Source organism: Rhinopithecus bieti, unplaced genomic scaffold (genome assembly GCF_001698545.2).
Source record: "Rhinopithecus bieti isolate Rb0 unplaced genomic scaffold, ASM169854v2 scaffold_244, whole genome shotgun sequence".
Lineage (NCBI taxonomy): Eukaryota > Metazoa > Chordata > Mammalia > Primates > Cercopithecidae > Rhinopithecus > Rhinopithecus bieti.
The window spans coordinates 29,149-34,987 of record NW_016802913.1 but is presented as its reverse complement, the minus strand read 5'-3'; positions in this window follow the sequence as shown (position 1 = coordinate 34,987).

Here is a 5,839-nt window from a genome sequence, read left to right as displayed (position 1 = left end):
GGTTGTGGGAGGGAGATGGGTGTGGTTATTGAAAGCCCTACTTGGGGGATCCTTGTGGTGATGGAACTGTTCCATATCTTGGTTGTGGTGTTTGTATACCTGAATCTACACATGATAACACTGCATAGAAATGCATATATATATACACACACACACACATATATATATAAAATACATACATAAATAAGTACAAATAAAACTAGGGAAATTTGAATAAGATAGATGGGTTTTATCAATGTCAGTATCCCAGTCGTGATATCGTAATATAGATTACCAAGATGTTACCATTGGGGAAAAGGGATCTCTCTGCATTATTTCTTAGAACTGCATGCATATTTCAAATATCTGAAAATAGTTTGATTAAAAAATTGAGACACAGTAATTGTACTTCTTTACAATATTTGTTAAATAACAAGATAAAGTGGCAGGTTGTATGACTCAAGTAATTTTGAAGAATTGATAAGCATAAATGATAGTTAAGGTATTTTCACAAATGTAGTATGTATGGTACAACAGGAAAGTATATGTGACTTGGTGACCAAGTTGCAGGGGCTGCTAATACCACTATAATCTATTTCCTGTATTCATAGTTGAAAGAAGTACTAGATTTAAGTAAGAGGTTACTGAAAATATTTTTTCCTTTCCAAATTCACATATCCCCTAAATTTAGACCCCAGGATAAGAACCCCTGACTTTATATCTTTTTACATTTGATTATCTGATGTATCTCAAAGGCCTCTGTCAAATAAAAGAGAAACATAATGTGTATTTGTTTTGCCTCAAGTACCATGGATAATGATAGGGGCTCATAGAAAATCCTAGTAGACACACTTCACGGTTTTAAAGATTTACTTGCTATTATTCACCCGTATGCCCATTGTTCACCATAATAGCTTAACACTAGTTTTAAAAGAGAAGTATGTGTGGATTTTAAGTATAGAATAGACTATACATTATTGATATGAAAAAGAAATATGTCAAATTGATTGCTTATTATTCAGATTGACTAATATTGATTATCATTAAATATTTTAGTTTGCTTTCACTAGGAAATCAGTTAATGATGGTTTAGCCTTCAATTGTCCATATCTCTGAGAGTATCTAGGTCAAATGAGGCTGTTGTTTTAAAAGAAACGAAGGTTAGTGTTTTGGGATTAATATTCTACTTTAAAATATCACCTTTTTATTTCATTTAATGTTAAAATCTAAACTTTTTGAATATTTAACTGAGTAATACTTTGAAATTATTATGAAGTATTTTCCTCTATACTCTATTGGTTAAACATGTCTTTCATAACATAAGAGGTAACAATACGGACACATAATTTAAAACCATGTTTAGAGTTTGTGTACTTGACATTTCTAACACAGGCTGAGCATCTCTAATCCAAAATCCAAAATGCTCCAAAATCCAAAACTTTTTGAGAACCAACATGATGCCACAAATGGAATATTCCACACCTGATCTCATGTGTTGAGCTGCAGCTAAAATGTAGCCAAAACTTTGTTTCATACACAAAATTATTAAAATCATTGTATGAAATTATCTTCAGGCTATTTGTATAAGGTGCATATACAACAAAAATAAATATCGTGTTTCAACTTGAGTCCTGTCTGCAAAATATCTCATTATGTATTTGCAAAGATTACAAAATTGGAGAAAACCAGAAATCTGAAATACTTCTGGTCCCAAGCATTTTGAATCAGAGATACTCAATCTGTAATACAAGTGCTCAAAAAATGATCTAAATATTTGTTCTGTGACAATCTAAGAGTCTGTAATTTGGGAGTGAAATGCTTAATTGATATTTAATATACAAAAGCTTCAATAAGGGAACAATAAATGATTTCATCATAGAAAACCTTATACTTTTCTTTCATTAAACATTTTAGCGAATCATATTTTAATAAACTTATTCAAATTCTTTTGGGAAAAATGGCATATATAATCTGAAGAATTATGATGCTTATACATTGCTGTAGAAAAGCTTTTATCACCTCTGCCCTAAAATTTGGGATATATTCTCTCGTTTTGCCTATTATTTTCATCCTCTGAAAATGCCTTAGTTAGAAACAGTGTTTCCTGCAAATGGGAAATGACACAATATGAAGTTAATCTCATGACAGTAATTTTCTGTGTAGGTTTTTTTCTTATAGACTTCAATTGATAATATGTAGTATCTTTTACCCTACATTTTTTGTGCCATTAAAAAATATTTTTCAATGCAAATTGCATTTTAAATTATTTTAAGTTTTATTATATAAATTGATTTTAATATATTTTATATTTTGATACATAAATTACATAACTCTATTACTCTGCCAGTAAGAGATGGCTTTCTTACAAAAATGGAGAGAAGCCATCTAAAGGTTCTGCAATATATAGCATTCTCTATTCCACCAAATATACAGCTATCAGAATAAATAAATAGATTCACTTGGATATGGCACGTATTTTGTGTCTCCCTTTCCTCCTTGAACTCAAGGAACTGATGATGATGAAAATGGCATTTTGATTTCTTATGTTTGAAAGCTGTAGGAGCCTCCAAGAACAAGTGTGAACCTTTGTAGATATAATCCCAAATATGTTAATCTATAGCATTATATTTTCAGAGAACACAATGATAGATAAGAAACTCATTTGATTAAAATAGCCAAAGAAATGGACTTCATTAGGATTTATAAATCATGGTCAATAACACTAACAAAATTACTGTTTTCATGAAAATATTGTCCATCCTATTTGAAAATGACATGCCTGATAGTAATTGCTATCTGTGTGCATGCTGTAGCTGAAAAGACTTGTGTACAATCAATAGTTCTGTCTAGTGTCTGCAGCAAGATACCTTTATAGCTAAGAACCATAAAGCCTTTTCTCAAATTGTAAGTAAATCTGTTTTACATTTAAAATGACAGACCATACTCAGACTAAGTCCATCTAAACTCAGAAGTGGTTATCTCCACTGCAAACTAAAAGTGTTCTTTCTTAGAATATTGCTTCTCTGCTGTTGATTTTACCATTTCATATCAGAGCAAGGGGAATCTGTGACTATTAAACTGACTCAAACTACCTTTTGATTATTTGTTTACTGTCTTAAAATAATACAAGCACAGTCACATTGACTAGTATCTCCATCCTAATGATTTTCAAATTAAGGAATGGCTTCAAATTAGGAAAGCTCTTTGTTCACCTAGGTTTGGAATAGCATGATGTACGCTAATTGCTAACTTTGTCTGCATTATTTTTTAAAGATCAAATGGGCACAGTGGTAATTTTCATTAATCTCATACAGAGCAGCTAATTAAAATTTCCATTATTACCCATCCATTATCTAGTTGTTTCCTTTGTTCAGTATCAGAACAGGATGTTAATAAGCCATTCTTGTATTACAGCCCTGTTAAGTGTTATGAAAACTAATGTATTGCACTATTTTGTTTTAGGTGATTTTAAAATATTATCTTGCAACATATTGATTATGCCGAAGGTACTTTGACACCTTGACATTTTGTAATAGAGATTTCAGAATTAAATATTTGTTGCTTTAACATTTTATTCAAAATTGAGAAAAAGTAGTATATAGTAGAGAAAGGAGCTATCCAAGGACCAGAATATTTGTTTTAGTCTCATTCTCTTACTAATTATGTGAACTTAGGCAATTACTTGGATTCCTCATTTTTGTAATGAGGATAGCAGAAGAACTGATCTTTAAGGGCCAGTCCAGCCTTAGCTTGCTATCATATTTTTATAACTTTCAAATATGAACTTATGTTAAAATCTCAAAGTCCTTCTATGCTTGGTAAAAGGCATCTGTTCTATAAAAGTTGTATATTCTCTGTCATGCTCCAGTAGATTGTTTGCTTCTATTCTTTATAACCAGAGAGGATCCTAAATTATATAATTTAAGCTTGTTTCTAAGACGGGTGGGAGGGAGCCACAAAGTGATGGGCTGGCTCACTTGTCCATAAGGAGTACCTTGGCCATGACCATATGTTCCAATTAGACTAATCCTGTAGGGAATCAATTAGAAAAAGGGAACCAACATTTTCTGAGTAGATTGTTCTGTGTCCATGAGATGCCCAATATGAAATACCTCTGAGCTGTCTCAGCATGCAATACAGTGTCTCAGTTTACCTGTTCTATATTCAGCATCTTTGAATATATTATTACTGAAAGTCTCAGAACTATAATATTCTGAAGCAAAACTAAGCTTAGAATCTTCAACAAGTTGAAACTCATCACTCATCCACGCTTTTGTTTATTCTCCATCCACCCATCCATCCAGCCACCCATCCACCCATCCATCCATCCATCCATCCATCCATCCATCCATCCAGGAAATATGTATTGAGTGCTTACTTAAACACTGTCTTAAGAGCTGAGGATACAGTGGTGAACAAGGCAGGCAAGAATCCTGTCTTATAAGATACAAGAGCTTATGTTTTAGTGCGGAAGACAGTAAACAACTGAATTACAAAAATAAATTTTCATAGAGGTAATACCGTAAATGATATTTAAAATGGTGTTGCAATGATAATTAGAATGTAGGGTGGGGAGAAGACTATGGGGTTGAGATTAAAATGATGAGAGCCAGCAATAGAGAGGTTGGGGTAAGGGTTTTCAAGGCAGAGAAAACTGCAAAATACAAAGGTCACTCAACAGGGTTAAATTCCATATACAATCCTCTAGGGGAGGATTAGTGGTGCCTTTTATATATTAATTTAAAATAACTTTGAGGATTATATGAAAGTGGTGTGTGACTACAGACTTGAAAACTTTAATTCCTTTTACTAGCAGTTTTCAGACTGGCATATGTAGTAAATATATCCCTTGTTACTGATGAACTTTGTATTGCTGTAGAAAGTGAGTTGGCCAAGCAAAAATAAAACTATAATTTTGAATTTGCAAAATTATGCTTTAAATATTTACTTGTTGTTATTCCTTGTGGAATAATAGATGCGTGAGGAAGTTACAGGAATATGGACATGATCTCTCAGTGATGGGTTTACTTACTGTGCCATGTAGGTGATGATGATTCATCCAGTATACTTTTTTATTTGGGGAGGAGACGGAGTCTTGCTTTGTGGCTCAGGCTGGAGTGCTGTGGCCGGATCTCAGCTCACTGCAACCTCCGCCTCCTGGGTTCAAGCTATTCTCGTGTCTTAGCCTCCCAAGTTGCTGGGATTACAGGCATGTGCCTCCACGCCTGGCTAATTTTTGTATTTTTAGTAGAGACGGAGTTTCACCACATTGGCCAGGCTGATTTCGAACCCCTGACCTCAAGTGTTCCACCCGCCTCAGCCTCCCAAAGTGCTGGGATGCCAGGTGTGAGCCACTGTCTCTGGCCCATCCAATGTATTTTTAACATCTGCTGTATCTCATAACGAAGCAAGAAATACCAAGTCAGTGGCCATTATACAAAATATAGGAGCTAAAAGTATGAAATCATATTCCTTGTTCTGCAGTTATTATGGAGAAGTTCAATAATAACACACTTTTATTGAGGCTCACTAAATTCATGACCTGTGTTAGTTATGTGGCATAGATGGAGTTCCCAATGTAGAAGTGAGACAGACACAAATAATGACCTCTACCACAATATTTTAAGTGCTATGATAATGATAATATTGCCACAGCTCTAAGGGAATAGAGTTCCCCTATATGTTATAAGCCTTTATCAGACTTAAAAAATTTAGCATTTAATGGGGTTTTTAAAATTCAGAAATTAAGAATGATTAACATTTTCTACATTGAGGAGGCATTCTCAATAAAAACCCAAATAGTTTGAAACCATGGGGAACTCATTTCTCATTATTAACATTGTTTTTTTTTTTTTAAATG